Here is a 24,936-nt window from a genome sequence, read left to right on the forward strand (position 1 = left end):
AGTGACTGACACTTAATAACAATTTTCCTATACATTAAAAAAATATATCTTTCATCTAAAATTGAACAAATCTTTTCAACACACCAAATACAGGAACCCTTTCACTCAAATTTTCAGAGAAAATATGTTGCTTTTGCCAATGTTACTTTGCAATTGAGTGCATAATTATTTTTTCTTCAAAACCAAAAATTACATTTCCTCTTTGTAAACTTAATCTGTAAAGTTGTACGTTCATACATACATTCTGCTGTCTCATTCCAAATCTTTATTTACTAAATTCACAAAAAAGTGCACAATATCTTCTTACTCCTTTATTTAAAAAAAAATACGAACATATGTCTCACTAACAAGTTTAATCTTGTACAGTTGCTTGTTTTAAAACATAATCTTATTTACGATCTTGTATTAAAAATATATTAATTCAATATCAAGGGTAAAATGGCATATCCTAATCTGTATATTTGCACCTTTACAATTTTAGGGGTGTAATCTAAATGTCGTTCCATTTCAAACAAAAATTGAGTGCATACACTTATTTTTTTCCTAGAAGTGTGTTGTATAATTATCTACAGCATTGTAGGTCATGTACAAGTATTTTAATATAAGAAGGTATTACAGGGTCTCATAGAATCGTATTACATTTTCTATATCCATAATATCTACACTTTATTACTTCAGTTGACGTAATGAAAATTGCGAAATTAACAACAATTTTCAAACGGGGAGATAATAAACTTGTCAATAACTATCGTCCCATGTCCTCGCTGACATAACTATTAGAATTTGATCACATCTTCTATATCCATAATATGTACACTTTATTACTTGACGTAATGAAAAATGGGAAATTGACACCAATTTTCAAACGGAGAGATAACAAACTTGTCAATAACTATCGTCCCATGTCTTCGCTAATAACACTATTAAAAGTTCTTGAAAAACGCGTCTGTACAAGAAGAACAACAACCGCTTTAATTATATAACATTTTCACATTTGGGTACTGCGAAAATCATAGTACTTTGCATGTAATTATGTGCTCGAGAGAATTTTAGTAATATTTAAAAAAATGTTAATATTTTAGAAAAACCTCGATTTCCTGAAAATCAAATATTAGAAACTGTTAATGTACTACTACGAAAAGCAAGTAAAAGATAAAACTGTACATCATACCTTAAGATAACCATATATAAATTATGGAATACTGGCATATAGGGCTATGCAATAAATGCAAGATAAAACTTGATATCTTTGCTACAAAAAAAATCATGCAAAGTACAGTTCTCATACGGATTTTTTTTTGTTGTAATAACACTCTCAAGTTGAAGGATATCTATCATTATCAACTAGGCCAATTCATGTATAAACTAGGTAAAATGAACGGTCGGCTAGCGCCAGACGTGTTGCCCTTTTGTGTGCGGTAGTGTCTATTTATACCTTTAACGAGATATTGTCAAGAGTTCATGTTTGTCTATGAAAATCATTGTTCATACAAATGTACTCGTGAATTATGTACATGCAGAAAAAAGGTTTTTTAAACATTTGCCGAACGATCCAATATTCGTTCCTAACCTCATTCCTGTCTCTCACTTTATAACCCCACCCCCTCTTTCTCTTATTTACCGAGAGTTATAGCTTTCTTTTTATAATTATAATGTTATTAATATTTTGACCAAACTCTCTTCTGATACTACTTAACTAAGTTTTCAGGGCTTGCGTCATACATGCATTGCTTCTTTAGCATGCTCCCTTCGTCACATTTTATTGATTTTCAGTTCGTCAATGTTTCTATATTGTCTTTTTACAATCTTATTAAATTATTTTATGTCATTACTGAATTGATATGTATTTTGTATATGTTTAGTTTATGTTCACGATGAAACGATTAAATGGGTACCCGGTAGGATGCGACCGTCATTGTTGGTCAAACAGTTTTTGAGCCTCCAAGTAACGCCTGGCTGGAATGCTCCCCAGGGAGTGGAGATTGTGCACACAGTGTGTGCGGGCAAGCACTGAATCCAATGACCGGGGTAATAGTATATCTGTAAAGCGCTTAGAGACATTTGTATTAAGCGCTATATAAGCGGAATATTATTATTATTATTAAACGGAAATAAATAAATCAGACTCAAAATAATAATAATCCGCAATATGCACACAATAACAAAACAAAAGTGCACAAGTGCGCTATGAAAGACAGAATGTGGTTCTCTTTGATATACTTTCTTTAAAACCAAGAAGTCAATAAAGGAGGAATGGAAGACAGATTAAATTAATAAACGTGAGAAAGGGAAAGAGGAAAGGAAATATAGAGAATGAAAGAAAGAGGCATAGAAAACGGAGTGGGTATTAATTATAGAAAAGGGAGAGCCAGAGGGAGATGAAAGCAGACATTTAAAAAAAAAGGAGAAAGGGACAGTGGGTGTTGTGCGTGTGACTGAGGGTTCGTGCGCGCGTGTGTGACATAGAAAGAGAGAGGGGGAGAGAGAGAGAGAGAGAGAGAGAGAAAGAGAGAAAAAAAAAACCACACATCGGTCACATTATTTCGGGTGAAAACTAAACCACTGGTGATATTTAATTGAAAACAGTTATAATGGTCTTACAGTATGACAGCCTTCTTGGCCGTGCTATTAATGTTGTCCTTCTTCCAGGCTTTCGTGGCGTTTACCCAAAATGGCTGCCAGTCACGTTCCTCACAAAAGTTCGTTGGATTGTCCTTTTCATTGAAGGGGGCTTCACCGCACACATATCCATCTGGGCATTTTACAATTTCTTTTTGAGAGACCACAAAACCAATATGCGATCAAATAGCAATCATATACACACTAAAATTGTCCTTTTGATAATATCGTAGTGGTAAGACACAAACTCATTAATTCACTCACAAAGGCCTTCTGCTCTATAGAGAAAATGACCTTAAATTGAGCTATAAAAATACTTTGAATATTTTTGCACATATCAAATAAATAAATAATAATATTAAAAACAATATAGTTCTTTTGTACATCGAAATTTCTCTCTCCGGGCTTACAAAGTCTAAAATCGACTCTTACTATTGCTTCTCATATATTCCATGCGAGAGTTACACTGCACTCATTTACATTAATCTCTTATGAATTAGAAACTTTAAGTTCCCCCTCTTTTCATTTCTATATATTTCAAACGTTTTAGTTGAACTCTATTTGGCTCATTCAAACAGATAGTTCCGTTTTTATAATTTGTTAGCCGCTTAGAAAATCCCATAGGCCTTTTGCAACAAAGGAAACACTTTTCCATAGGTTTGACGGATAATCACATAAGGGCAGCGATTAAGGATAAACGTTTGCGTTTTACGATTGCATTATGAAATACACTTGATTACAAAATTGATAGGTCAATGAAAAATACAATGTATAAGTCAATTGAAAAATACAATGTACCAAAACCCCTAAAAATATCAATAATAATGACAAAAATAGTAATAATACAAATGATAATAATAATAATAACAATTTTTTCAATCGAGAGAAGCCCATCAGCATCAGCTGTTTCCCCTGAGACCCCTGCGATGATTATTACCTCAGCAATTGGCAGGTACCCTCGTTGGAGAGTGGTTAATGTGGATAAGTGTCTTGTAAAAAGACACAACACCTCTACGAAATGAATTAACCACTGCACCACAACACAATTACGGAGTCACAATAATGCAATTACAAAATTCAATGCACTTGATTCATCAATGAGGGCGGTTTGATGAAAGAGGGGCAGGGGGTTCAACTCCGCTTCTGCATCCGTCTAGCCATGGGGAAATTTTGGAGGGTCAAAAGTGCACACTGCTTCCACTTATCGTGTATTAGCCTATGAAGACGACAAATTTTTAGTGCACCAGCGAAATGGGGATTTTGGACTGCGCGCAGCGCGCAAAATATTTAAATTAAAATTTTGAATATTCATGAGCTCTTTTCCACTTATTAGCATATTATCGCAATAAAAAAAAAACAATGCGCATGCGTTACTATATCGACAGAATCCTTAATTGGGCCGATAAATGTAGAACAAAGGTCAGAGTCGGGGAGGTGGGGGGGGGGGGGTAATAACTTTCAAATGGTTGTGACTTAAGGCCACAAACTTCACTGTCACCAGAATGGAAAGTACATTGACAAAAATTAAGTTCAGTTAAAAAGCAAAAATGATGACCCCATTTCACCGTGGTACCTCAATTCATTTTTTACCTCTTTTTTGTGTTTTATTTTGTTCGTTTATTTACTTAAATGATATTTTCATATTTCTAGTGCCCAAATAATGAATCATTCTCGCCTCGCCTTCAATGATCTTTCATATTGTGCCCCATCCCCAATTTTGCCTCGTTCTTTTCATTCTTGCATTCGTCGCCACTGATTTGTTTAATAATTTGCCACCCCGCCCCCCCCCCTACAGTTATATTTTCAATACAGGACCTCTTCCAATATTGACATTTCACTAGGCTCTATTACCCTCCCTCCTCCATCCCCACCACCATTACCTATGCTGTCATTTTGGCATTGACTTATTCTTTATTTAACCCCCCCCCACCCCCATCTCTATTGTAAACCATTTTTTATATTGCATTTCTACTTAAGTCTTGCCCACTCTCTTGTTACATTTCCGCTTTTTCTCTCATTAGGAAAGATGATTATAATCACCAGCATCATCACATAACTTCCAAAAAATAAGAAAATAAAAAGAAAAGAATTAAGCTGTATTAACTAATTTTATTAACATTCATGAACATAATTTTTTCTATAATGATCTTTTAAAATACAACCTGAACTAAAGAAAGGTAACAAATGAACGGGGGAGGGGTGGCTGTCGTCTCTTGTACTTAAAATTGTTCAGATATATAATTCTACTATAGATTTAGAAAATTAGATATATTAAAATAAAATCCATATGATTTATTCAATTATCAACATGTAAAGCATGGGTATATATTGTCAAACCTGCTTTAGTGACCACCTGTCTACAAAGACCACATTTGTTTTGTTTCCCTTGAAAATGGTTTCTCATTGAAACATGTACTAAACGAGCCTGTCTACATAAACCACTTTTTGTGTTTCCCTTGGGCGGTTGGTACGAGTACATTTTCTTTTACATTGGACATTTTTGTTCATTGTCATCATTATTACTATCATTATTTTTATCCTCTAATTATCACTAATACTATTAGAGTACTACTATTGTACTATTCCTACATCATTTTATTTCCCCCACCTTGAATTTAATATCCAGTTCAGCATCCCTAATAAATTGGTCAGAATTTGAATTCAGATTAAATATCAAAAAGCTACCTGTATCTTACATGTACACACATTAAAACAACAAATACTTTTATTCAAAGGGCTATACAGCTTATCACGAAGATGAACTAAGTGAAGGGGTGTGAGGAAGACAGATGATATTTTTTAAATGGGATAAGGGCATTAGATGCCTCAGGAGTAGTCCCTTGCAGTTCGACCTGGCAGAACTGTCGGCATACATTTGCTGGAAGCCAGTTCCATTATTAAACTTTGGGACGGAGCGTTGGGCAAATACAAACGGATCTATGTCGCTTCTGGCTTGGTTCTCCCATGTTTGTGATATGTGAAGGAAAATAGGGCTTTCAAGCGAAAGGCAGAGAGACCATTGACTACCTTGTGCACAATTCCCAGTCTACATGCAGAGTGCCTTGTAGATAAGGTATGCCACTAAAATGTGCTGATCATCTCAGTCACACTGCTGGTTTTCTTGTATTTTCCATTGTGATGTAGCGTGCTGATGTAGAGCTCTCAAGAGTTCTCAAGATGAGAGTGGATAGAAAGAAGCCTGGGTATCAAACCTTCTGCATGGGACAACCTGCATAATACAAACAAAAAGAGAGAAAGCAAATGAGATTAAAACTAGCTGCACTACATTAGATTTTTTTGTTTAATAGTAACTTCCCACTTTTAGGTCTTACATTTTAGTTTTATTACAAAATGATAGACTTATGTCTATCTGATAGGGCCTTTTTTGAAGAGTAGAGTAAAGGTTTATATTCATTTCCAATTATTGAACAAGGAACTTTAAAATTGTTTTTCTTATAATATTATTATTATTTGTGAAACATTTTCTACATACAACAGGCAGTACATGTAGAGGTAGAAGTCTATTGAATAATTTTAAGTTGTTTATAAACATAGGAGTATCTACTGTTGTCTGATTTTGTGAGAAAAATCTTGATAGATATGTAATATTGAAGAAGAAAAAAAAAACTTTGAGTACGTATTGTAATATCATGCTGAGGGAATAAAGTGATTTGTTTATTAAGCAACACCGTAGTTTGTCACCTAAATAAAGCTAGAGAATAAATGAGAATTACAAGATATAATGCAACATTATAATTAAGATGGTAATTGGTGATTAGTCCAAGATGAGTGCGATGTTGGCATGGGCTTAGCCTTAGATTATACAGACTGAATATTTTCGAACTTTATACAAACATACCTTGCCAGAGTTCAACTTAGGTGTCCTGTTCCTGAGATCTTCACCATAACATGATGATCAGGTACTGGTAGTCTCTGTTGCACATCTGTGGTCATTATCTGCTTTTTGGTTGCATAGGATCTACAATTAAAAGAAAACAGAAACTTAGTAAGGTTCGTGCAAGTAATAGTATCAAATGCTTGCATTAGTTATCAGTTTATAACTTGGTTCATGTCCTTTAGACTAGAGTTAGAAATACCCATGCAATACCAAATAAAAAGGGGGTAGCAAATAGTCCTGAAACTTTACTGTAAACAAGGTAAATATACGTAAATAATATAAACCTATTTTCTCTCTAAACATGTCATTTTCCTCTAAATATTTCAAACAAGGCACAGTGCCATAACTTAGAAGTTAGAGCACAATGAAGAAAAAAGAGGTGTGGAGGTGGGAGGGGGGGGGGTGGGGTGGGGGTAAAATTAGGAAGCTAGATAGGGACACCCTTTTTGTTTTGTTTTGTTGTTGTTGATATAGTCTATCTAGCCTACATCCAAACTAAGCTGGACCTGGATACATAATGCCACACTAGCAACAGCATAACTAGATCTAGACTAGACCCTAGCCTAGGCCAGGGCCTATGCCTTGCCCTTATATAGCCCGAATTTTCTGTCTCTTTCGTTCGTTAGCCTCTGATTTGGGTAGGGTTGGCTAAAGAGAGGAGCCGACTCTACCCAAATCAGAGGCTAACGAACGAAAGAGACAGAAACTTCAGGCTAGACTCTATGCTATGAATACTAGCCTAGGCTTTACAGTAACACCAAAGTGTAGCCTGCCTTATAGCCGCGCTAGCTCGGGAAACGCAGTCGCTTATTGGTGGAGTGTTACAGCCGGCTAGCACCGGTGAATTGTAAATCATAAACCGCTCCACGAAATATCATCGGCTTGGACTAGCAATGAGCCATTTGCGCAGTCTACAACAGGTCTACATCTACTACCGATTACTATCGGTAATCAAGCTATGAACTAAACTTAAAATTACGAGATGTGCTGTGATGAAATAACCTACGGTAAACTCCTGATTATTTCTAAAAATATTACCGTCGACAATTTAAATTAGAGTTCATTCAATCAGTAATATTCTTTGGTCAGAACAAAAAAAAAAGGATGGGGTAGGGGGTTAACCGGGTAATACGTTGTGACAATGCGGAGAGCCCCTCACTGCAATGACGAACACATCACAATCATTTCAGATATCTTCACACAAAATTTATCTTTACTTACTTTTTTGGTATTCGTATGGTATCACTTTGATGTCGATATTCGCCTGAAGATTTTCTGCTCAACTGAGATGTAGACTATTTGACAAACTTCTATTATAATAGAAATTCACTTACAAGAAAAATGTTTCATTGTTCGTAATTGAAAAACTTCAAAGTCGCAGTTCATACAACCGCCATTTTTCATCATTTTCTTGCTCAAATCGTAGGGAATTCTGGGAATGCAAAAAAAGTTTTATGCATGACCTAATACATAAAACATTTTGTCGATGGCCAATCAACAAACAGTAGTTGGCGTATTTTTTACGTCATTGCTCATGAATATTCATTGACCCTCCAAAACCGTCGTTCAAATCGGACAAAACCCCCATAATGCATCCAATGCAAAACCTATGAAATGTCAAAGGTCACGATTTTAGTTGGCCCTCTAGTCCTCCTACGGAGGACATACTGTGTATGATCGAATATCTTTGAAGAGGGGGGAGGGGGGTGTTCCACTTACCGCAATTTTCTTCATCATCGCGTTGAGGGCAGTCATACCATCCGTCGCATCGAAGTCTATCGAGTAGGCATATGTCGGTATCGCGACACCGGTAAGGACACTCTACGTCTACGATAAGAAAAACGAGCAAATGTATTGATGATGTGGATGATGATGACCATGATGATAGTGAATTGTATACACTCATGTCATACGGCATTTACATTCTGGTATTTTTTCATTTGTTTTTATTATTATTATTATTATTATTATTATTATTTTTTTTTTTTTTTTTTTTTTTTGGGGGGGGGGGGGTGGGGGCGGATCAATATATAAGGAACGATTGTCCGTCTGACGTTCGGATACCATTATTCACAACTGTACCTGCAACGATAGGTTATAAATAACTGCAAATGCTATGCGCGTATTGTATGTAGCAAAGACTGAGTGTAGACGCAGACACTATCAAAAGTGACCCAATGGTAGTATCTGCCAGGAGTCGGGTAGATTTTGATCTTCATAATTGGTTTACCAGGGGCAGTCAACAAAGCCAAACCAAACAAAAAGAACACAATAGTAACTTTTTTCGAAATATCGACTCAAGGGCGATTCAAATTTTTTATTGTACATCCCATAATTCAATGACGCACAAGACTTTTAAAAATGCTAAACACTTTTGAAATGGCTGCCGAATAAAAAATATATAATTATTGGGGAAAAGTTTTATATGCATGAAAAGCTCCGAAAATAATTCATGCTTAAGCAAGCACCGCCCACTTAAGGCCCGGTCACACAGAGGGGACGCATGGGGAACGCACGGCCAGCGTGTTGGAAATTTGCAATTTTGGCCAGTGCGTTGTCGTGCGCCCAACTTTTGTCGTAGCTACAACGAGCTGACACCAAATGCATAGCATGTTGCTAGCGCGCTGAGCGCATACAGGGCGCATACAGTGCGCATAGAGACCGTACCCAGAGTGCACATGATAACAATTTCCACGAATGCACAGCGTGTTGCTAGCGCGCTTGACGAATGGTCCACGCATGCACCGCGTTCTACGACGCACGGCCAGCGCATTGGAAAACGGAAAAGGCCGTGTGCCAAACTTTTGTCATGATTTTGGAAAAGCTAGCGAGCTGACACAAAATGCACAGCGTGTAGCTAGCGCGCTAGTATGTCTGGCGCTGGTCTAGCGCGCCCAACGCACGTCTGGCGTGCCTTTGGCGTGTACATTCATGCTTCGAGCTCTGCGCACACTTTTGAGCATGCTCAAAAAATCCCGACGCACACAGCGAATGACGACGAATACATAGCGTGGGTCCAGCGCGCTCGATGAACGAGTAACGAGTGATGACGCACGCCTAGCGAACGACAACGCACTGGCCAAAAATTGCAAATTTTCCATGCGCCGGCCGTGCGTCCCCCATGCGTCCCCTCTGTGTGACCGGGCCTTATAGGGTATGAAAACTAGGTTGCGCAGGAATTAACCTTCCAATTTGTGAGAGGTACTTATTCTTCAGGTAAATGGGTAACCTGAAGAATAAGTAGCCAACATCTGTGACATTCCTTTATTCAACAAACCGTATTTGAATAATCAATTTACATAATCCCCATCTGGTAATTAAGTAAATCAATAAATCTTGCAATAACTGAAATGTGGGGTTAAGTTTTTATTCGTAGTCATATACAAAAAAAAATACAGTTTGTAACATGGAAATTACAACATATACCATCACCCCCATCCTGACTTCCATGAACACACAACTGAGTCTACCAGGGAAAGTTACAATGCTACAATAAAAAATGCAATTCCTGTTCCCTCATGCATAAAAAATTAGTTTAATAAACCATGAGGTTTACTCAGCAAATCATAAATGTATCATATTACCCTCAATTTTGTAAACTCCAAAGGATTTACCTCTCACAAATTGGAAGGCTAATTCCGGCGCAACCTAATGTTCATACCCTTAACAAAAGTGAGCAGTGCTCACCCAAGCATGAATTATTTTCAAACTTGTTGGTGTCATATTGAAGTTTAAGAGCTTTCCATCCATATAATTTTTTTTCCCTAGAATCATATATTTTTTATTCGGCAGCCATTTCAAAAGTGTATAGTTTTTTTTTTGGACGCACTGTAGAAAGATTTTTTTTTCTCGAAAGTAGTCGCGTTCGTGTCAAAGCAATATTTGTGATGACTTAGAATGTTTTGCTTCCTTCCGATACACCGCCTGGGTGCCACCCCCCCCCCCCGACACACACACACACACGCACACACACACATACACAACCGACCTCCGGGTAACATGACCAAGAAAAGAGAATGAGAACACACCTGGAGTCAGACAGCCGCTTTCATCAGAGAAGTCGTGACAGTCGACAACCTTATCACACCTAGCGATCACGTCAATGAACTGCATTCCAGAACGGCACATGAAGTCGAGTGTGTTGGTGAGACAAGCTTGAACGCGTGAGTCATTAGTGCGACCAGTATCTTTATGACGTTAAAAATATTAATAATTGCATTTATTATTTAAAAAAACAAGAACATGATCATCAGCACAAAAAAAATAACAACAGCAACAGGCGTGTTAGTACATATTAGACCTGATTTACAGAGATTGAATCTAAATTTTTGTTTATAGTTATTTTAATGTGTCTAGAATCAACAAGAGTAAATTGTAAATATTGGTATTTTTTTCAAAAAGTCTTGTCAAAGGGGGAAACTTTCCGCCCCATCCCCCTTCTCCGGGGTCGGAGGAAGCACATTCGTATTCCCCAAATCTCCGGTAAAGGGCTACTTTTCACGCAACGAAGTTCGGCCCGTAATACACAAAAATCCGGCCCGTATTGACTTCACACACCAGAGATAGGGGAAGGGGTTGCTTTCAGAGGGAGGGAACATGCATACACGTACCCTAAATAACACTGAGTGGTGGGGGGGGGCGTTGTTAAATTATGCGGTTCCTGGAAAAAAGGGCACCTACAAAGGGAAATCTTAAAGCGAAAATAAACCATTTGTTAAAGACATTGGTATATACCCCTACATTGTGATTATTATTATTCACTTTATACACCATATAAGAAATTGCTTAAGAATCATACTTTGCATCTGGGTGTGATGGTCTGAAAAATTATTTGCGAGGGAGCGAAGTGAGCGAGGAAACAAATTAAGATTTGTGAGGTCGCAATGTGAAAATTACATCTTAAAAAGAGGAAAAAACCCAATCCTGATGGGATAATAAGCACATTCTCATAACGGTAGACTGAAAAGAAGTAACATATTATTAAGTATATCATCTATAAATGCGTACGAGCGAGCTTTGGGGGAAATTGCTCCTTATAGTCGCGTAAAATTAGGGGCGCGTTTAATGATGAGATGAAAAAAGGAACACTTACAGAAAAGAAAAAGAAAATGTGTCAAAGTACAAAGAGTAATTATCAGAAGTGAAAATGGGGCACTTCTTACACCTTCAAAAAGATGCACTCACCAGGGATGAAAAGAGACAGTCATGAGAATAGGAAATGGGCATTTGTCGACGGAAAAGGGACCCCCATCATATTTTGAAAGGGGCATTTATAAGAGGAAAAAAGGGAAATTATCAGAGGTGAAAAGAGGCAATTATCGCATCCGAAATTGGGCAACGACCACATATGAAAAGGGGCACTTGTGTGATTGAAAAAGGGGCACTTATGATAAAGGAAAATGTGCATTTGTTGAAAGTAAATGGGCACTGATCAGATTTTAAAGGGGCATTGTGAGAAGGGGGAAGGGACTCTTTTATTAATGGGGGCACTTTTCACTGGTCCACTCTGCCTCCCCCCCCCCCCCCCCACAGGAGGGCCGCCTCTGCGTATATCCATCAATAATGCTTTGATTGTTAACACCTATAATTTGTTTTAAACGATAGCTAAATAGAAAATACCATTTACACGAAGCGTCCTGACTTCAAAGGCAAAACCCGCATGTAGGAGAAACCCATCACTGCAGAAGCGAACCGTCACCACACCCTCTGGCAGTAGAAGTGACGTCAAATTACCACTGACCAATGGGAAGGTTGTGACGTTAGTGCCGTGTGCAGTTTCGCTGCTGTGTGTCAGGGTAAGAGGATCCCAAAAATGTTCTACCTGGAGGATGTTGACCTTAATGTGACCCTGCATAGCAAGTTTCAGAAGAAAAAAATACAATTAGGCCTACCACTCCTTTGAAATATATTCATTGAAAAAAAATCTAGGAAACTAACCAAAATTTTAAAAGGATTCTTTTACCCTCTTCCATGTATCATGAACTTTTAAAACAAATTAGAACTTTTAAATCAGTAGAGGGCAAAAACATCTAACTGGCTATACGTACCCTATGGTTCAGCAAGTAAATCATTTTTGAGGCGCTCTGGTTCGCATTAGGGGATATTAAGGCCCTTACACGTTTATCTTGATATAAAGCTGGAATAGGTTGATTGGAATCTTTAGAATCCAATACAAAGCAACATTGCAGTTTGTACGAACAAGCATTTCAGAGTAACAGTTACTCATATTTAATAATTTGTTTTGAATAACCTTTTCTAGTTATCGAAAATCTGTCAGGGCCCCCTTGCCCCGCCTTCAAATATACACGTCTCTAGAGGTGCCCATAATGTCGACAACATCGTTTTCTTTTGATAGACCTACCATTGCGCCAGGGGGTATGTCGAAGCTCCATTCTCGCCGAGACTTCGGTGGGTAATGATCAGGAAAGTCTGGTGACACCAGGGTTGTCAGATATTCCTCCATGACCTCGCATATGCATGATGCTTGGACCTGCGGAGCTCCTGTAACTTGATATTTATTTGTTTATTTATTTATTCAGTATTTTTTTTTGGATCTATCTGTTGTTTATCTATTCATTCATCTAATATCTTTGTAGATTTACTTTAGACGCTTAAAATATTGTCAAGACAATGGCGCCCTCGCTATATGACTTAAATGTCATTTTTCCCCCATATGTATTAATCAGAAGGGTCTTTTCTTTTTAGAGGAACTATAATAATATGCTATCTATAATATCCTTTAAGTAGTGCCAAAGGGAGAAGGCTTAGGAGAAAACAGAAATTAAAAATATTTGTGTACATGACAAATGGGAAAGTTGTCCGTGACTACGTCACAATGCACTAACCAAATTGCTAATTTGAGAATCTCATAGATTTGTTGATTCATATCCTTCATATCAAAGGTACGATTTCTTTCAAGGTTTTGCCTTCCTGTTTCAATCTCTTATTTTTCTGCTTCATACAAACGAACTCATGCTATTCAAAGGTTAGATTGCCTTTTAAATGTGTATACAAAATGATTTCAAGCAAATGCTCCATGCGAAATCTACATAGGTGTACATTATTACAAACAATGAACCTATAATAAAAAGGAAAATTTTAGCATTTAACAGGAAGAAAATACAGATAAAGTAGAAAAGAACAGGACACTGTAAAGAAAAAGAGTGACGCATTGAAGAAGAAAATCCATTCAAATTACAAATGATACAATCGTAAACATGATTGTGTGAGAGAACTTAGAGGGGGATGTATTCCATACGATGGAGACTTGTTAAAGGTAATGATTTTTTAAATTTTTATTCAGTTTTCAGATGTTTTGTCTGTTATTAAACCTTACTTACTTACTTTACTTTAATCCATCGATGTTGGTAGGACAGAGCCTGTTCAACAATCGATTGAATTCCTTTGCATCAATACTTCTGTTTGTTGTGGTTTCGTGTCGAGGTGTGTGTGTGTGTGTGGAGGGTGGAATAGTTCCCGCATTCTTCTATTTACTTTCAAAGTCATATACTGAAGGTGAATTCTTCCAATAGTTATCGAGTTTGTTTTTGAAGGCATTTACAGATGGGGCATTAACCACTTCTTCAGATAGGCTATTCCATGTGTCCCCTACTCTATTCGAGAAAAAGAATTTCCTGATGTCCAGATGTGAAAATGTCTTCTCTAGTTTCAGAGTATGGCCTCGTGTTCTGTTTTCCTTGCATAAGTGTAGTAGGTTTGTCTGAGTGGTGTATAAGCCATGAAGGTACTTGTAAACATCAATCATATCTCCTCTCTTTCTCCGATGGGCAAGAGACGGTAGCTTCAGGTATCTCAGACGTGTTTCGTATGGAAGATTCTTCAGTCTAGGTACCATCTTTGTAGCTCTTCGTTGGACGCTTTCAAGTCTCTTTTGTTCACCTATCCTGTATGGTGACCATGCAGCTTGTCCGTACTCCAAGACAGACCTTACAAGGCCTATGTACAAGAGTTTGAAAGTGTCCGTGTCCATGTTTGCGAATGATCTTCGTATCACCCCCAGTAGCCTGTTAGACCTGGATATAACATGGGAGATGTGGTCTTTGAAGGTCAGCTTAGAATCAACAAGCACACCAAGATCCCTTTCCACTTTAGATTCTTTCAGGATTGTAGTTTCATTGCCATTCTTCATGCGATAATCATAACTTGAGGGGGACCTGCCAATTTTCAACAAAGTACACTTCTCTGGGTGAAATCTAAGCTGCCATGTATCTGACCATTCCTGCATCTTTATCAGATCATTCTGCAATTTCTGGGAATCTTCGTCGGTGTCACATCTGGCATACAGTTTCGTGTCGTCTGCAAAAAGCTTAATTCTGGACTCTATGAAATCAGGAAGATCGTTTATGTAGATCAGGAATAACAGCGGCCCGAGTACACTCCCTTGACCATTCCGACCGTTGACCCTTCACTACTACACGCTGTCTCCTTCCGACTAAGAATGCTTTGATCCATCCCAGTGTCTCATCCTGGATGCCAAAGGCTTCAACTTTCTGCAGCAATCGTTAATAGGGTACTGAATCAAAAGCTTTCATAAAGTCCATGTAAACTGCATCAATGTTACCTCCCTCCTCTAAGATATGTGTCCAGTCATTGAGTACTTCCAACATATGGGTGGTACAGGAACGACCAGCAACGAAGCCATGTTGGTGTGCAGACAACATCTCATTTGTTGATAGGTGTTTGATGATGTGCTTTCTCACCATGCACTCAAATATCTTGCACACAACGCATGTGAGACTCACTGGTCTATAGTTCCTGCTTTCTTGCTTGTTTCCTTTTTTGAAAATGTGTGTAACATTAGCTGATTTCCAGTCCAAGGGTAATTCTCCCTTTTCTAAGCTCAATTTGAACAAGAGTGAAAGTGGCACATCAAGAACGCCTGCCAACCTTTGCATTAAACGTGGATGCAATCCATCAGGTCCTTGAGACTTATTTGGTTTCAGATTCCTTAGCAACTCGAACACGTCTGATGGTACGACAGCAAAGCTTGTTAATGCTGATTCAAAGTCAATTTCAGGAGGAGTCGGCCTATTCTGCAAGTCTTCGCGGGTGAACACACTAATAAAGAAGTCTTGCAGTACTTGGGCTTTTTCTATGTCTGTTTCAGTAATGGTTCCATCCGACTTAATAAGACTGCCGATACTTTCTCGAGCGGTTGTTTTAGTCTTAACGTATGACCAGAAGGCTTTGGGATTTTCCTTGACTCCAGATGCTATATCTTTCTCCAATCTTTGCACTGCCTTCTTGCACCTCCATTTAACTTGGTTGCTTGCTCGGGTGTACATTTTGCGGTCCTCTTCTGTCTTAGTCCGTCGCCTTCGATATCACGATGTCGTTCTTCGTTAGTTCATGATTTCATATAAGGATGATTTTTCGGAAGGTTCAAAATTAAACAAATATGAAGGAGGGCTCGCAGTTCCGAAAAGAAAATCGGGTTCATAATGCTGCTGGTTCATATTTTCACATTAAAACAAACCCTATCGAATACTTTAACTTGAATATTGCGCCATGTAAATGGCGTAAATCATCGCAGCATCATCAGCATTTTTCCAAATTATAAAACCTTCTAAAAAGTAAAGCGTATTTCATTTTCAGAATTTCAAATCCTCATTCATAACTTCGGAAATATGAACATTCCAAATAATCAACTTGATATCTTTTTCGGAATTATGATCCTTTGGGTAAACCATGGACCTATTACGAATGGATATTCTACGTGATTCTTTCTTTGATCCAATGAGATTATGAGAGTCACCGCCTTCTGATTATGTGCATCTTAATGAGAACATTCAGCTGTTTTAACAATAACGACTGCGTAAGCGTTTTCGGTCATTGACAAAGGAGCAGTTTTCCCCTCTTGGGCTTTGTTTGGATGGTGTGCTCTGTAAGAGTGTGTCTTAAATAAAAACATCCCAAATGGGGAGCAGCAAATTTGAAAAGCGGACGATTTTGGTGATATGAAATGTATTATTACTGATTCGCACACTTTCGCACACACCCATGACATTATAAAACAATTACAAGGCCATGATCTTTATAAGCCCTGAACGTTGCAACTTCGGAATATAATGAGGAAATTGGGGGAAACAGGATTTTAAATCACAACCAATCCAAATATAACCTCTATCTTGTAATATCAACATATTTTTTAAATAAAATACAGTACACAGAACAACATTTTCCGATTATAAACCAGAACTGCACGTCGATTTCCCATAATTTAAGCGATTTATTATCTTCTGCGCATGTAAATTAACATGTGTAAAATCACTTTCTTGATTCTTTCCCGGCTTATTGGCGTTGACCCTCATGGGATCAAAGTGAAGAAAAGTGTACGGAATGTTATTGAGACGACATTGACGGAGACAACCACAATGAATTTGTTAACTAACGACGAATGTCCATCCGTGATATGTCCATGCCTAGATATAAGGAAATTTAAAACAGATCGACACGAAAACAAGGCATGTCCGAAGAAAATCAAGAGATAAAAAAAAGATAAATTATTGTGACAATGTTAATAAATCGCCGTAAAGGGTTTTCAAATGTCGTCTTACCTTGATGTAAAAGAATTTGAAACAGAAAGACGCCGGATATCATCTGAAGTCGCATGTTCAGTGTTCTCCGTAAAGACCCACATCAACTATATACCTGATGTGATATAAATGTGACGTGAATGCAAAAACCAGCTCTGTCCTGGACTGTGTATGGTTTTAAAAATTGCTTTATGCCGCATAGATATATATGAGTTCCTGGAGATTTTCTGTTCGCTGATTGGTTCGCTGCTTCGCTTCTTTAGCTGCCAAAATGCGAATCTTTCCTACTTCGCTGCCCGCTATTGAAATATGTTTTGCTTAATCCCGAATGGAAATAATTATATGATATTCCTGGACGTCTTCTATACCACCCTGATTGGTTCGCTATTTTCCTTCTTTTGCTATACCAAATGTGAATGACGCTCTCGTCCTTCAATGTGTGCGTCTTATCATATTTTTTGTCCTTATCCTGTTTAAGATTATGTGTGTTCCTTGACGCGTTCTTTACAATGACTTGATTCGCTGATCTGCTTGTTTAGCTGAAAAAATCCGAAAAACAATTTTCTCTTAGCTACGTGCAGTTGAAAAATCCCTGCTAAACATCCTTAAAGGGTTTAGTTAGTCCATTGATTTACGGAAAGCTCAAATATTGAGTCAATCTGTATTCAAACAATGATGATCATCTCATAAAATCGGGTAATTCTGACACATTGAACCCCTAGAAAAAGATATTTTACGGAGAGAAAATAATTGTACGATCACAAAATAGGAATTCTACGAATCAAAAAAAGTCTTCGATTTAACATGCATTTTTACTCCATAAATCATGCAGTATAATTAAGCCTTCATTCTGTTTATGTAAATTCTTAGTACCATAAATACCAGTTAAATTGTACATGGCTGGGTTTTGATCATTTTCTTTTCAAGAGTTAACCCAAATGCAAACCCTTTATAAGATAGAGAGAGAGACAGACAGACATAGAAACAGAGAGAGAGAGAGAGAGAGAGGGGGGGGGGAAAGACAGATATGATATACAGAATGAAGAAGACAAAACAAAATTTTGACTTACATAGCAATTAAACTGTCCAGGCCTTCAAAGATTTCAGGATAAAGTGGGATAGATTTGGAGCTCAATGATGTAATGACTCTGTGTAATGAAACAATAAGTTTTTAAAAAGTAGCCCAAAATATGAATTGTGACAACAACCATAACACATGTTTTATTGTCTGTTTGGAGTCAGAAAAGTGTTAACTCATATCATGGTGCACAAAGTTAACGCCCTTCTGACTTCAAAAAGTCGTTTTATTAGTTACGGAATTTTGTGTTTGTGTCTACCTCAAACTGATCCGCCCTAATCAGTCATTTTATCATTCATACTATTAAATTATCACACATAACGCGCTAATGAGCAGAGGCAAATTAACCCAGTCGAGTCTTGAAAAAAATATAAATTATTATCAAGGACGAGTGGATAAAGGATTTCTCTTTTATTTTATCCACAGCTCTTTCGTCAAGCAAACGTATTCTCCCATGTCCTCAAGCCTGAGTTTATTGACTTTCACAACCAAATCATCTACGATCAACAGGTTACAGGGCAGGACTGACGAATTATTCCCTTTAAAGTAGGATTTACAGGCAAATCTTTAATTAAGACCAAATTTTCTATGTGACTTATTGCAATTTGATACAAACATTTTTTTTTATCTATTGTTCCATGGTTCACAAAAGAGAAGTACAAGCTCTTCAGTGCTCCATCAAGCTATCATTTTAAAAAACTTACAAGTCCGTTACTTTGGAGAGATTCTTAAACGTTCCCGGTGCAATGTGTTCTATTAGACTCTCGCCAAGATTCCTGATGGAAAAGGGGAACAAAATATATACAGTTTTCAATAAAATAAATCTAATTGTGTATAAAACACGAACACAACTACTTTCTAAAAATCAACCTGTTTAAAGGCAACTTCAATAGCTTGGTGTACAATATGGTATCGAAGTTGCTCTTTTAGTTGATTTTTCGAAAATAGTTGCTATCGGGTTTTCTTGAAAGCGCACATATCTATTTGTTCGTTCTTTACAATGACTATCATACATAGAATCGAGCATACTCAAAATAATGAATATATAACATGTATTTAGGTATGTTTAATAAAGTATTATATACCTCTCTTTAGAAATCTAGCCTGGTCTGGTCTAATTGGTCGAAATTGCAGTCGTGATTTTATAGCCATTCTCCCGTATAAGAGAAGATACGAACAATGCCAGTAATGGTCAATAGTTCATAAGTGATATTCCCGACAGATTCCGGATACCAAGAAAATAGTTAAATTCTACTGCGATCCCCATTCATGAGTGATATTCCCGCAAGATTCCGGGTACCAGGAAAATAGTTGCGACCCCCATTGGTTTACGTGATAAAACTTAGTTTGTGCGCAGCGCGCGCAGCTACCATACAGTTTTTGTGCGATTAATTTGGTATCTACAAACACAGCGCAGATGACCGCCGATCTCGATTGTAGGCCTAGATCGACATGTAATCTCCGATTTTTTAGTTTCTAAACCTTATTTTATTTCCAAATAAGGTAAAAATGGCTAAAGAGACTCTTCCTAGATTTGAAGTTCTTGATGATGATCAATTACAAGACTTGATTAATTCTGCGGACAGCAAGAACACCAAAAGTTCCGTGAAATTCTCTGTAAAAATATTCGAAGACTAGGTTTACCTGCAAGTTTTCAACACAGACCTCGATAGCGTAAACAAACTTGATTACCATGATAAGTCGCACATGTATTCTATGACCCTTTTTTACGGTATATAAAAGATATAACGACTGCTTTAATATTCGAGGAATAGTTGTTTTATGGGCTCTCGGGGGTCCCCTTTGAGCCTATAATACAACTATTCCTCTAATAACTGTCATTATATCTTTATTATAACGCATTTTCTGATTTTTACGATTTTGATAACACGGTCGCAACTACTTTCGTAAAAGTAATACCATCAATGGGTTATAGGACAATAACCCCCTGTACAATCACACCAGGCCGATTACCAGCGGACAATGACCCCCTTTATAAGACTATTACTCCTCCCCCAGGACATTGTTAAATTTAGAAAATCCCCAAGAATTATGGATGCATTGAAAAATAATAAAACAAAAATCAATATCACTAAGGCTTCAGTCCATCTAAAATCGTGTAAAACATGATAATAATTAGAGAAAAAAAATGGGTGTAAAAGAGCTTTAAAGTTTCAATTGAAAAGTCGATATTACTTACGCCTGTAGCAATTCATTCTGTTTCGGTCCCGTAGAACAGAGAAGCGTTTATTGATGTTAATTGGTTCCACTTCAAGATTCTACAAACGATAACAAGTGGTCTGTGACGGTTGTGATTTTGATTATATACCATTTTGATGATACATACATAAAAGCATATATTTTCATATAAGTCTACAGAACTGTTCTAAAGTGCTGACAAATGAATAACACATTTCTTTCTTTCGTTGTATTCTTTGTAAAATACAAACAACCAAAATATGGCATTACATGAATTAACTTATCTCACTAAAGTCATTCAGCAGATTTAGCCGTACAACAGTGTACTTATAAATGGGTTAGAATTTGTCTACTTACAATCTCTGAAACGAATTTCCGAGATCCTTAAATGTCCCAGGGCTAAACTCCGTAATCGAGTTGTTCTTCAGGTTGCTATAGAAAAAAAAATGAAAGCTAAGTTAAAACTGGAACTCAAGTTAGCTATATTCATTATGTCTTCTAAAAATCATGGACAGTTATCATTAAATAGGGTTAAAATGGAAAAAATGTAATAGTATAATTATTATTTCATTAAATCCGAGAGACTACAGAATATTGAAATTATCATGATACGTAAGTTAAAGAAATAGCTGGGAAGAGAATGTTTATTAAAGGGGAAAATCCCATCGTAATAAAATGTGAATAAGAGCGTTCAACATCCTAGCAATACTCTATGAAAAGGACAACAAATATGAAAGGAAAGGAGCCTTTGATTCATATATTATCTCCTGTAACGTCTCTTTCTATAATGCATTATATGGAATGGATCTGAATTATTAAAAATGAGACTAGTATATTTCGCAATATCCTTTCTTTTATCTTTGACATTTTTAAATGAAGGAAGCATAACATGAGAGTTCTACTTCTTACATGGCAAAGAGATTGTTTACATCTTGAAAGCACCCGTCTTCGAATCGGGTCACATAGTTGGACTCCAAAGTTCTGAAACAAAGCACAACTTTACAATAACAAAAAATATATAATACAAGTAGATTGAAAAATATGCTGTATACATGTATGCCCACAATTATATTTGTTCGTAATTGCGCCAGGAGTTTTGACTGACATAGAGCATTACAAATCACTATCATTATTATATTCATAGATCCAGTGATCTCAAGGCAGCAGACATCAATAAATCGTGCAGATAATCACTTGGCTTGAGAAATTCCACAGGAGTGGATGAAAGAGTGCCTACTAAATTCTAAGGTTGATAGAAGCAATGACAACAGCAACAATAATCATAATAATGTTGATAATATTGATAATAAATTTATGATAATAATGTTTATTATAAGAATAACAGTAATCATAATAATAGTGATAATAATTATAATATTAATCTAAAGATACTGATGATGATGAGAATTATAATAATAGTAAAAAGAAGGCGAATAATAATAATAAGAGTGATAGTAGTGCTGATAATATGATAATGTTAATAACAACAATAATAATCAAATTGATAACGTCAACAACGCCAGAAAATGTAATAATGTTACTCACATCACTCCCAAGTAGTAAAGATTTCGAAACAAACCTTCCTGCAGAACTGTCAGACGATTGTTTGTAAGTTCACTGATAATCAGGTAAAAAAAATAAAACAAACGTGATCATAATTACTTTCGAAAACTTAACTAAAAATATTAAGAATATATTCTAGGGAAAGAAATCTCACTGATATGAACCCCCCCCCCCCAAAAAAAAAAAAAAAAAAAAAAAAGTATACCTCCACTATGTATAGCCGAGATAAACCGTCGAATACTCCTGGTGACAAGTAGATTAATTCACATGATGTAAGATACCTGAAATTAGATTTGAAACAACCGAACAATCAACAAACAAATAATTTATGATAATGGTGATGATGATAACGATAAAAATAATAATGACAATAACGATAAAAATAATGAAAATAATAATAATAATAATGATGATGATGATGATGATGATAACGATTACAACAAAAATAATGATTATACTGATAATAATAATGATAATGATAATTATTATCATTATAACAGTGATGATAACAATGTTGAATGTTTATTGTAAAGTGGTTTACCAGTTACAACAACCAAATTGATTTAAAGCATTATTATTACCCATGTTACTCGACTTAACTATTATTCCGCGCATTATGAAGCAAATTCTCCAACCCCATGAAAGCATTCTAGCCAGTCGCCTTTAATTTGGCGCTCACATGCTCTACAAATAATCAAACGACACCTCTAGGTTACCTTGAGATGATAATTTCACTCACAAATTGTTGATATTATGCAGTCCTTTATACGAACCCACTACTAAAGTCAGATGAATGCCTTCATATTGCTACAAAAGACAGTGATATACAATGCAAAATGGTGATTCCCGTTTTACATAACTATATATTTCATATGACACGGCAACATCTACCACTCTTGTTTTTAATCCATTTGAACGTGTTTAATCCTTTCATTTGATAAAAGATAGTTTCATATGTTTTTTTAAATAAAATATTAAATGCGTGAAGATTTACAAAAGAACACGGATATAATAATTGAATTTAGTTATCAAAAACTTAATAAACAAACATCTATCTAACATCTGACACAGTAACATCTATCGGTCTTGCTCTAACAAATATATAATGCGTGAAGATTTACAGGGACCGCAAAAGAACACGAATATAATACTTTAATTTAGTAATCCAAAACTCAATATACAAAAGTTAGATAATATTTTTGTTTAAAGGCAACAAGGTAAAATACTCAGTTGTGAAAATATCGCAATTTATCAACTATAGTCGAAGTTAGAGTCTCAAGTGAGATGACAATCAGATAATTTAACTATATAGAAGTAGTTTAAGACCTCATATTGCTTGAACGTGTTGTGCACGTTGATGTGTTAAATGGAGTGGGTGTGGGTTAGGTTGGATGAGTGTATGCGAGTGTGTATACGGGGAAAGATGGGTACGTGTATGGCGTGCCATTTCACCAATAACCCCGATAAACACTGTTTATCAAAGAAAAACAAGATTTATCGAGCGAAACACAAGGTTTATCGAGCGATAAACATTGTTTATCATGAGAAACTCTGTATATCGACAAATAAACACAGTTTCTCTCGATAAACACTGTAGATGTAGGATATTGATGAGGGAGTGACGTAAGATGGATACATGGATAACAGAGTGTTGTGTGTGTGAGACAGAGAGAGAGAGAGAGAGAGACAGAGAGACACACAGAGAGAGAACGAGAGAGAGAGAGAGAGAAATAGAGTGAGAAAGAGGGTGGCACCTCAATATCTTAATGAATTTACATCAGCTCGTACGTAACCTTTGCTCAACAACTGACAAATATAAATTGATTATTCCCAAATCTGAACTCTCATCTATTAAGTATTCTATGAATTTTATGTTTCTCTTCACAAACTATTGTACTTTTCGTTTTTAGCGCTCCTAAATCAGTGGTATTATCATTGTTATTAATTAGTAGTAGTAGTATTTGTATTAAAATTATCATTATTATCATTACTCTTATTATTATCATCATTGTCATAATTATTATTATTATTATCATTATCATCATTATTATCATTTTTTGTAATTATAAATATTATCATCATCAGAGTGAGAGAGAGAGAGAGAGAGACAGAGAGAGGAAGAGATAGAGGAGTAGTATAAGAGAGATAGGAGATATAGAGGGTTACAAGATTGAGGAGATTGTAGAAGGTCTGTTGAGTGCGATAGAGAAAGCAAAGGAGAGAGAAATAAAGGAAGAAATTCAGAGAAAGATGAAGAGAGAGAGAGAGATCTGAATCGGATGTAGCGACAAGTTAGGCAATCTGAAGAGACGAGGCGATATATGGTACATTAGGGGGGAATCTATAATTTCCATCTCTATTTTTGCTGCTTTTCTCAAAACATATACTATATACAAATTAGAAATTGACACAATCTACCTCTTTTAACTAAATTAAGATTATTGTAACAAGATGCATTGCCTTTATTTTTGTTATCATGATCTTCATTATCGTGATCGTTGTTTATTGTTGTTGATTGCATTTTCACAGTCGTTTCCCTTGTCATTTGTTACGATGCAAAGTATCGGCTTAGTCAATTTCAGAATATACATCATGTACTTGAGAAGAATGAGGAACCCAAATGAGGAACCACTATAAAATGTGTCTTGGAAGTTTTCTATTTTAATTTTGTGACAAATAAAGTGATAGACCTGTACATCAACAATTTGGGAGACCCTAATGAGATGGTTAGGATGGGAGCAGCCTTGGTACTTGGTGAACTCCCCAGGTTCATGGTCAGAGGAATGCTGCATCAGGTAATATTTATAAAAGAAATCTTATACCGTCCTTAATTATTCCTTAATACATTGTCAGGGGCTAGTATATCATCATACATGCACTATATTATAGTAAATATCTACAAAAAATAAAATCAACTGTAGTTGTACAAACCTAACAAATATTTCCATTACTCACACTACTATACAAACCTCAACCATCAAAGGAACATCTCATGAGGTTCAGCCAAGTGTTGACCATGACCT

At 36.4% G+C, this 24,936-nt stretch overlaps 1 long non-coding RNA gene across 2 annotated transcripts; it reads right to left on the reverse strand.

Moving 5' to 3' along the window:
• Positions 1 to 5,199: 5,199 nt before the first annotated feature.
• LOC105440050 lies at positions 5,200 to 7,801 on the reverse strand. Of its 2 annotated transcripts, XR_971501.2 has the most exons (3): positions 7,739 to 7,801; positions 6,479 to 6,598; positions 5,200 to 5,848 (listed from the first exon to the last, which is right to left on the reverse strand). It is a non-coding gene; the product is annotated as an uncharacterized LOC105440050 (long non-coding RNA). The 2 variants fall into 2 exon arrangements; XR_004063976.1 differs by lacking the exon at positions 7,739 to 7,801 and having other exon boundaries at positions 6,479 to 6,890.
• Positions 7,802 to 24,936: the final 17,135 nt, after the last annotated feature.

The sequence above is a fragment of the Strongylocentrotus purpuratus genome, unplaced genomic scaffold, assembly GCF_000002235.5.
Source record: "Strongylocentrotus purpuratus isolate Spur 01 unplaced genomic scaffold, Spur_5.0 spur5_scaffold_14, whole genome shotgun sequence".
Lineage (NCBI taxonomy): Eukaryota > Metazoa > Echinodermata > Echinoidea > Camarodonta > Strongylocentrotidae > Strongylocentrotus > Strongylocentrotus purpuratus.